The sequence below is a fragment of the Odontomachus brunneus genome, unplaced genomic scaffold, assembly GCF_010583005.1.
Source record: "Odontomachus brunneus isolate Ranch 3 - 2012 unplaced genomic scaffold, Obru_v1 Obru_scaffold_094, whole genome shotgun sequence".
NCBI classification, from domain to species: domain Eukaryota; kingdom Metazoa; phylum Arthropoda; class Insecta; order Hymenoptera; family Formicidae; genus Odontomachus; species Odontomachus brunneus.
Genome location: NW_022639544.1, coordinates 391,827 through 401,485, shown reverse-complemented (window position 1 = coordinate 401,485; position 9,659 = coordinate 391,827). Strand labels below are relative to the sequence as shown.

Genomic DNA, 9,659 nt, shown 5'->3' with positions numbered 1-9,659 from the left:
TATATATATATATATATATATATATATATATATATATATATATATATATATACAGAGTGTCTCACACCTTCCTCCGGACATTTTGTGGGGACGTAGAATGGATTGATGTGAACATAAAAGTCCTATACCGTTTTACGATATTCGCAATAATTATCGAGATATTAATTGTAGAAAATTTATGAATGATCATGCAGGATATGGTAAGTGATTTATAATAGCGACGACTGCTGTCGTGTACTTATACCGTCGTATACTTTAGGTCAAATTGAATAAAAAAGTCCTCTACCATTTTGCAAATAATCACATTTTTAATTATTAATTAAAGAAGATAAGTGCATTATCAAGCAAAATCGTGCAATAATCTTCTTTAATTAATAATTAAAAATCTATGTGATTATTTGGAAAATGGTAGAGGACTTTTTTGTTCAATTTGACCTAAAGTATAAGTACACGACGGCAGTCGCTAATAACTCATTTACCATATCCTGCATGATCATTTACAAGTTTACAATTAATATCTCAATAATTATTGCGAATATCGCAAAACGGTATAGGGCTTTTATGTTTACATCAACCCATTCTACGTTCTCACAAAATACCCGGAGGAGAGTGTGAGACACCCTGTATACAGGGTGTCTCAAACCTCCATGATGACCCTTTGTGAGAACGTAAAATGGATTGAGGTGAGCAACAAAGTCCTGTTTTGCGATATTCGCAATATATATATATATAATAATGAGATATTAATTAAAAAAGATTGGTGAATGATCACGCGTAATATAGTAGATGAGCTGCAATGGCGTCGTCTGCCGTTGTATACTTATACATTAAGTCAAACTGAACAAAAAAGTCCTCTACCATTTTGTAAATGACCACATAGATTGTTAGATATTAATTAAAGAAAATTTGTATATTATGGTATACAATCATATGTAACAATTCTCTTTATTATTTAAAAATCTATGTGGTCATTTGCAAAATGATAGAGAACTTTTTTGTTCCGTTTGACTTAATGTATAAGTATATAACGGCAGACGGCGCCATTGCAGTTCATCTACCATATCGCGCGTGATCATTCACTTCTTAATCTTCTCAATTTTTTTTAATTAATATCTCGACTATTATTGCGAATATCACAAAATGGCACAGGACTTTTTTGCTCACTTCAATCCGTTCTTCGTTCTCACAAAGGGTCATCATGGTCTGAGACACCTTGTATATCCCGTTTCTATACAAAAGATTAGATAAGACTAACATGTTACAATTAAGTCTAAAATAAACGCGATCTTAGGGGGAATATTCGAAAAAAATAAATGTATATATTAGTTTGTTGCATAATATCTGTCGTGTTTCCGTATCATATTAAAATTGATATAATTTTGAGAAAAAATATATTTAATTAACAACGTATAGCTATTATTATTTGCAACTTGTATTAGTATGCAATCAAATTAGTGTAACGTATTTAAAAAACAAATCTAACAATAATTTATCGCGCGTTGAAGATAAATTGCACAAAATATACGATAGGAATTATAATCAATCAATAACAATTCAATAATTACTGGCTTGTTTCACTCGCCGATTAGTGAGTTAAAATTAATTATAATTTTGACAGCTACCTATACTATATCGATTCTTCAGTGTTTTCTGAATGTCGTGCGGTCGACAAGTGAATCTATGCGTGTTCCTTCCCAGAAGAAGAAGAAGGATGAATGAATATCGTTCGTCGCGAGACGCAATTTTCATCGTGTCGCGCGAGAAGGGGCGACATCGACGGGCGAAGTAATCCCGTATTAATAAAAGTGAAGGAATTCCGTCCGTGCGAGCACAAGAGCGAGTCGTTACCGCGAGAGTGCATATCCGCTTTCAGGCAGTCCCGGCACGTTTTTAAAGCGTCTCTGTCAGAGAGTTCTCGCAGAAAACTCCGAGAGGCGAGGAGGCGAGACGCGAGCGCCCCTCGACGTCCACTCCCCGGAGAGGATTTTCGCGAATTCGTTTCGGCTGGATTTTCTACCCTCGAGTCGAGATACACTTCGGGAGGGGTGTAACGTCTTCAGTCGAAATGTCTCTTCGTGGAACAATATTTTCGTTCCGTTTCCGCGCGACGGCCGCCACCACCGCCGTCTTCGTCTTCGTCCCATAGTGCGTTAGAAAAGTGGATATACGCGCCGAGCCAGCGTTATCGTACACGGCGTGGATCGAATCTCGCGTTCGTCGCATATTTGTCGCATATTTGTCGATCGACGACCTTTATTCATCGGACTGTGTCGCGTTGGGGAAACTGGTATCGGCACTTTTCGCACGGTTAGACAAGGGACACCGTGGATTCCGCGCGAGATCGGGAACAACTCGTTCTGAATCTTATTTGGAGATTCCCCGAGACACGTAGGCGTCTCGCACGTAGAGAAGAACATTTGCGTGGAGACATCGTCGAGCGAATTATGTAGTAATATTGTCTCGCCGTACTCTTGTCGGGGGAGAGTCGCAAATACGGAAATAGATCGATCTGTGCGAGAGGGTCGTTGCGTTTTCGCACGATCTATCATCAAAACTACACGTCGCGATGCGGCGTACATTTCTCGCATGTCTGTCAAAACTTGGATAATACTGAGGTCTAGAAAGAAAGAGGTGGCAGCTGCTCCAGGATCGACAAGGAGGGTATGCAGAGGGAAAAGCTGCGGAGGGCCGAGAAGAGAGGGATCGAGGGGTGCGGGTCGGTGATCGATTGCGCCGGTACATGCACAATAACAGGGGGATGGAGTCATGTATCCGGGCTAAACAACCCATTTGCCCGGCACAATGGAAGCGACGTCGCTGTGGGCCCGACTTAATTACCAGAGGCTGCCTTTGGCAGGCAAAGAGGCAGGCGAGAGAGAGGTAGCGAGCGAGAGAGTGAACGAGAGAACGAGCGAAAGCGGGTAGCGAGGCTTTATCAGAAGCGCCTTATACAGCCGAGCATCGTTTAATGGCCGCGCAAGAATGCGAATTTGGCGACATGCCTGGGAATCTAATCTAAGAAGTTATCCCAGCCGCGTCTTAACTCTCGCGTTAGGTATACTCGAGCGATTATGAATCGCGTTAGCTGTTATTACGGTGACGCTCGGCGATTTTCCATCGCGTTTCAGCGTTGACGCGTTTATCCCGAGGTACGACGTCAGGCGTGAGATTACGACTGTAAAGTTCGACGACGCTTCGGTATCTCTCACACACCTGAAGATATCTCGCCCTCGCACCGCGTAAAAAGCCGCTCGCGCGAGATGTCTTAAGACTCGCGTGAATTCGAGGAGTACGAAAAATACGTCCTTCATAAGAAAGATCTCCCCCCTCGGCGGAGTTAGGCGCGGATTGCATAAACCACTTTCGTCCTTGTCTCCTGCATAACGCGCATGATGCATCGCGACGGGGCCGAGGTATTTTCCAAGGGAAACAAAACAGTTTCCCGATAGTTTCCGCGGCGCGAAAACGAAGGAAGCACTTTGCTATTAGTCTGCACGCGAAACTGTTGGTATGTATCATTCTGTAACGAGGGCAAATTGCGAATTCACGCTGTACTTACCGAAGTTTTCATAAAGTTCGCCGGGCAGGAGAGGCCACTGCATTAGACGAAAGATACCTGAAACATAAAACGAAAAGAACGCCTTTAACTCGCGCGGAAACTACGTTATACCAAAGAAACTTTGAGCTACGCTGAGTCTCAAATCTCGGCAATTAGCCGGACTATCGCGACGCTCATCTCTTCCGCCGGATAAATCATTCGCTAATTGCAATTTCCTTACTGAGTATTTTACTAAATTCACGCGTATCAGTGAAAAAGTACTTTACGATCTGTCCTGCTTCAGAATATCGCTAGGTAAAAGGTCACGCTGGATATTAATCCTGTTTTTCGTTGGTTGACTCCAAAATAGACCAGACGCGCTTCTATTTGTAAAATGGGACGTTCTCTCGCTGGAATACTTGAGAAAATGTATAAGATGGGAACATTTTTATAAGATTTAATCCTGCTATAGTAAGATATAATTAGAGATAATTAGGTCCATTTAAATTTCTCAACTGAAACTAAGAAATCTCCCTATTATATAAGACACACATATACATAGTCATCGATATGTATGCACGAATAAACCATAACTGTATAATGCAAAGAATAATATTATATTATTATATTTTATTATTAACCTCCTGTGTGTCTAATGACAACAATGCTGCACGCGAGACATTCGATCCTATTTCATTATCGTACCGAACGAAGATCCTCGTCAGGAAAAGGTCTACGAAGATTTCCCTTGATGTCGGTTATCTCGAAGTCGAAGGGACAAAATGAGGTAAATTCCAGGGTACTCGGTGCTGCGAATCCGAGGAAAAAGTGGAGACGGAGAGAGGAAGAGAGAAAGAGTGCACGAAGGTCAGCCGTATTTTATTTCAGCCCTCTGTCTCGCCACACATAGATCCGGAAGCACATCCAAGAACGAGAGAAGAGGGAGGATGACAAGAGGGAGAGAGAGAGATAGAGAATGTACACACACGAGCGGGCTCGTCTCTGGAAACGCACCCCAAACGAGTTGCCTGAGTGGTTTCTCGTGTTCGGCACAGCGCACACACGACGACCACCGTCATCGCCATCGGCGGTATACATTCGCGCCGTGTGGCATCGCCGTGTTTCGTGCGGCCTTCGCTCGTGGTACACCCGGTAGAAGGAGCGAACCGAGCGGAAGAGCGTCCTTGAGACTAGTCCTCGCGCGCGCAGGACGAGGACTTGCCACGTGGAGTGCGCACTGCGCCGCGGTCGAGTGTTTTCGCGCTGTCGGCTGAAAGCAGTTGCAAATGTTCGTTTGGCCGTCCGACCGCGGCTTTGAGCAGCCCGCGGTAGTTCCGCGGGTTTGTCATGTGCGCGTTGCATCTTGCACCGCTGTCTGCGGGAACGAGCATCTCCTCTCACACCGAGAGAAAACTCTGACCGAACACACTACGGCTACATGTTAAGCTCACGGCTATTGCATGTATTGTGCACCGTTGAGATCACTCGGCACCAAAGGAAAATATTTTTCTTACTGTCCAACCGTAATTCTCATTGCTCGCTTACAGCACGATTACTGCGAGTCAAATAGATCAAAGAGATAACAGTATAAATAAGTTTTAAATTACGCGTTGAATTGAATTATTTCTTCTATCAACGTAACAAGCACAAACTTCCAATGGAATTCATTTGATATAATCGTAAATTTTATTTAACTATTCCTGTAAGACGAAATGGGCCTAAAGCAATTTAATCGACAAGAAAGGATCTCGTGTCAACGACGAAACCCTCGAGAAGTCGCCCTTCTTTCGCGCTGCAGTCGATAAGGCATTCCGGTCACAATCGCGCGTCCAATAACCGAATTTAACGGCAAACTCTCTAGCGAATTATGCGAGAAACTCAATTTAACGCGGCGCCGCGCCGTCGCCGATGCGATCGTGGCGCAATGCATCCACTTTCTCAGTCTCGGGTTCTCCCATTTCTCTTCTTTCTTTTCTCCTTTCTCATCTCCTTATTCTTTTCCTCCATCCCTTTCCCTCCTCTGTTCCCATTCCTGTGCACTTTGCCGAACTGATCAGCCGCGTGTTCGACCATCGGGAGACAAGGAGCAGTCGAAGTACGCGAATGACGCAAACGCGCGCCGCGAAGAGGCACGACAGAGCGAGGGGGTGAGTAAAAGGGTGTCAGAGGGATCGCCGAGGCAAGGGGGGAAGGCCCTTCGAGTCGCAGTGCATCTTTCTCTGATTTCCCGAGGGACGCCTCGCTACCTCGCCACCCTTATCCACTGTGAAGCCGGGATACGCGCCGTGGCGATGGATGAGAGCGGAGTAGGTGGATACAGCCGCAACGCGCGTGTCCTCGCGAAGCATGATTTATTTTATCGCTCTTCGAGAGGCCAGCATAATTCCGGGCCGTTCCACCGGCAGTTATTTTAGCCCCCGCGCGTTGGTAGGCGCCGGGCCCGACGGGGGTGTAGACTCGCTCTCCGACACGAGGGATCAACAGGTATAGGACTCCACCGGCCGCCACTGCCACCGTCACCTCCGCCAGGATCGGAACGACGAGCTCTCCTCTCTCTTTCCTCCTTCCTCTCTTTCTCTTTCTGCTCGCGTGTTGAAAAGTTGTAAAGATACTCTACTGTAGTCCGTGTAACTTACGTCAAGCTTCTCGATAGCCAGTCCTTATTTATCACGAGAGAATTATTAAATTCTTTCGCGACTTATTAAACAGTATAAAAGGAGAACTCACTTTTTTCTAATTTTGTATATGATTTGCAGCAAGATCGAAAAAAAGACGTTTATACACGTATTATTTCGTCGATTGCTGACGTTAGAGACGATTATTTTATACACCACCCTATGTACGAGGTGTGGCTATTAAATAACGAGACTGACGCTGTAAAACATTTTATTTTGATTTCATACATTTTTACTTATTATCACCTTCAATATACACCCCTCCTCTATCCCTACAACGCTCCATGCGAATCTTCCATTGTTCGAAGCAGTGCTGGAAGTCTTCTTCTGTCAGCTCCTTCAGGATGCGTGCCGCTTTCTCTTTCACAGCTTCAACGGACTCAAATCTTGTTCCTTTTAAGGCAGATTTTACCTTAGGAAACAGATAGAAATCGCACGACGCAAGATCTGGCGAATAAGGCGGATGGTCTAACACTGGGATGCTGAACTTGGCTAGAAACCTCTTGACAGACAATGCGGAATGAGCCGGCGCATTGTCTTGGTGGAGAACCCATGACTTGTCCTTCCACAATTCGGGTCGTTTTCACAATTCGTACAGTTTCAGCAATTGCACGAATACTTAACCGACGGTCAGATCGAATCAGATTACCGATTTTTTCGATATTGTCATCCGTTTTTGACGTGGAAGAGCGACCCGGGCATGAATCATCTTGAACGTCTCCTCGGCCATCTTGAAAACGTTTAAACCACTCAAAAACACGTGCGCGCGATGAACATTCATTGCCATACACTTCTTTCAATAAATTATATGTTTCAGTAGCAGTTTTTCCAAGTTTCATGTGAAATTTCACAACAACTCGTTACTCTACTGTTACACTTAACATTTTTCCGGCGAAACAAAAAAACAACTCTAATGCGAATGAAGGCTACGGCTATACTGATTTGTTTACAGAAGCGAGAGGCACTGCATTCGAAAGAGAAGGCTTCACGATAACAGCTGTGGCTTGCTGGCGTTTGGCGCATGCGCACTTCTTCTGTAGCAGCGTCAGTCTCGTTATTTAATAACCACACCTCGTAAAAGGAGAACTCACTTTTTTCTAATTTTGTATAAGATTTGCAGCAAGATCGAAAAAAAGACGTTTATACACGTATTATTTCGTCGATTGCTGACGTTAGAGACGATTATTTTATACACCATCCTATGTATAATAACATTCTTTCCGCCGTGAGCTCGTTTCATGCTAATATTCACTTAGGCTGCGTTCCGATATTCGCTGCCAGTATTAAAAATCTATAGTACACGTGGTATAAACTATAGACTTTCAGTACTGCAGCATCGGAATATCGGAGTAGTGAGTATCGGAACGCAGACATAATCAACAGTTGCTATTGTACGGTTCATAAATACGCGGCTAGAAATGAGGCAACCGTGATGATGTTCTCACAACATCTCAAGTAGGACCTACTTGAAAGGACACGGCAAGTACGTCAAGTAATACACTCTGTCCGATGCCTCTTCTGGAAGTGCGTTGTTGGTCGAGGAGAAGGGGGGGGGGAGAGAGAGAGAGAGAGAGAAAGCGCGAGGTCGAGATAAGAATGGAAGATGGCGGAGGAGAAGGAAGACACGCGGGTGTTCCTCGTACCAGGAAACTTTGCGGAGTGGCGCAATAACGTTTCTTATGCTATGTTTCCGGACTGGCGTGCCGCCGGAGGTGGGTTGCTCGCAAATACTGGTACCAGAACCGGAGAGGGATGAAATGTTGGTGGAGGACAAGAGAATGAAGGAGCGTGAGAGAGAGAGGAGAAGTTGGAAGATGCAGTCACTGTCTGGCATGCAATTAGGGGGCAACACCATCCTCGCAAGCATTCCTTGTCCTCCTCCCTTTTAGAGCAACTCCGCCATCTCGCTTTCTCCATGGCATTTTATGCGTCGTTCGTCCCTCTTTACCCCGCGCAACTATCTACTTTTCTCGTTTTCGATCGTCTGTCAAGCGTACATGCATACCGCACAAACACGCGCGCACGCATTTTCCATTATAATCCTCGTCAGCAGCCCTCGACGCACGCCTCGGATAATGACATGACTGCGGAAGATATCGCCGAGCGCGCACACAGAGGCGCTGAGAGTCCAACGTGCAGATTTTATTCTCTTCGTAGGCAAGCGGAAAAGAGTGACGCGATTTCAAGGGCGATTAAGGGGATAAAAGCTGCGGGAAAGGAATTATGTCGGACGATTGAATTAACGTTGGAGGAGAAAATGTCAGCCAGCTTGCTCGCGGCTCGAAGCTATTGGAAGCGCATGAGTAGCCCGGACTCTCCTTGTCATTTCAGTATATTACTTTTTTCTATTTTTAGTCCCTTTATAGCCGCGGATTAAAATGTTCTAATAATTCGCGCGCGCGTAATTGTGTGAATCATTATAAAGCGCGAAATGAGTATGAAGTGAGATTCATATGAATTTGTAAGAAAAACAGTTGGCTCGTGTATTCATATTTGCCACCGAATAATATTAGTTGCACTGGAAAAAGAGCATTAACCTTTTGTTGGCCTGATCTGTTATGATTTTACATTTCTTTATTATGCATTTTAATGTTTTCACAAGAGAAAAAGAGAGAGAGAGCGTGCAGACAGATATCGGATCCTTTCATCTCCACATTTAATTTATCTCATCACACAATATTCATTTCTATCCGTATCGTATAATTACGCCGCACAAAAGTGCTAATAATAAATTGAACGTCAGTCATTTTCACTTACGCATCTCCCTTCTAGCTTGCTAATTCTCGCATCGTAACGATCATCGTTAATGAAGCTTGAATCATTTGATCGTTTCGTGCCCGTTCGATAGGTCCCGACGCGATAAGGATGCCAGTGAAATGATGAGGCGCAAACAACGCATACTTCGAATCGCCATTCAAACGGCCGATAATACGCGTACATCGCTAAACATTTTTATCGCGCTATCTCGCCACCGTGAAATCGCGATACAATCGACCATGGTTTTAACCGCTTTATCCGGGCGCGCTCGCTTGCATCCGACAAGTATTTCGAGAATTATGCGGCTAGATAAATCACCATTATACCTGCAAAATGTTATCAACATACAACGTTGCAATTTACGAGGCCGCCAGTCGACAAATTCCCGCGAGGGAGAAACCTGGTATAAACATGCCAGTGAGAAAAAAAGAAAAAAAAAACACCCAAACTCGATACCCCTCGAACCATGACGTATCCCCCAAGTATCGAGAAACAGTGTGTAAACTCTCTCTGGCGTCAACATCGCGACACGCGTAAATATCAATTATCGAGCGTATAAACTTATATTTCCGCATATGGTGTAATTTACGCAGAGGAGGAGGCGACCGAGCGGATGGGATTAACACGCGGGGGCGAGCAAAAAGTAGGAATAAAAAGGATTTCGCGACCCCCCCCCCCCCCCCCCCCCC

General features: G+C 44.6%; 1 protein-coding gene across 5 annotated transcripts in view; it reads right to left on the bottom strand.

Annotated features, from left to right (window-relative positions):
* Nucleotides 1-9,659, bottom strand: part of LOC116848388 (protein Fe65 homolog) — a 238,874-nt gene that overhangs the window by 193,431 nt on the left and 35,784 nt on the right. For all 5 annotated transcript variants that reach the window (XM_032824424.1, XM_032824421.1, XM_032824425.1 and 2 more), the window contains exon 2: nucleotides 3,560-3,616. The gene's annotated coding sequence lies outside the window, so the exon portion shown is untranslated. The remainder of the gene's footprint in view (nucleotides 1-3,559; nucleotides 3,617-9,659) is intronic.